The sequence below is a fragment of the Arachis ipaensis genome, chromosome B06 (assembly GCF_000816755.2).
Source record: "Arachis ipaensis cultivar K30076 chromosome B06, Araip1.1, whole genome shotgun sequence".
Lineage (NCBI taxonomy): Eukaryota > Viridiplantae > Streptophyta > Magnoliopsida > Fabales > Fabaceae > Arachis > Arachis ipaensis.
Window position 1 is genome coordinate 10,379,939 of NC_029790.2, and position 508 is coordinate 10,380,446.

The window sequence follows — 508 nt, forward strand, 5'->3', positions numbered from 1 at the left end:
ACAGATGCATGTAAAATGGGAGGTTAATTTGGGTTGAGAGGGAGAGGGGGACAAAGGAGGGTGAGTAAATAGTAATAAGGAATTGAATTGATGGAAGCCTATCATAAGCAGATACACTCGTGTGATGTGATTTAATAATTTAATTATTTAATCAATTTAAGCAATGCATATAGACATTTACAATACATTATTGACGCAGCAGCCATATATGTATGTATATAATATGACGTCTCATCCGAATCTCAATTAAATCCTTGGACAGACATGTTTGTAGGACCATACCCAATTATAATCATCTTCCACCGCTGGCAATGCTGCTCTGCAATTCACAGCTGTTAACTAAATTACGCCATTTATATATCTATTTCCCACTTGATCTTAATTAGCACATACTTCCTATATCTAATTATAACACCGCCGCACGCTTTATTTATTTATTTTTTCCTATCAATTGTCTATTATCAAAAATTATATAGAGTAACTTTATTTATATATATATAACTTATAT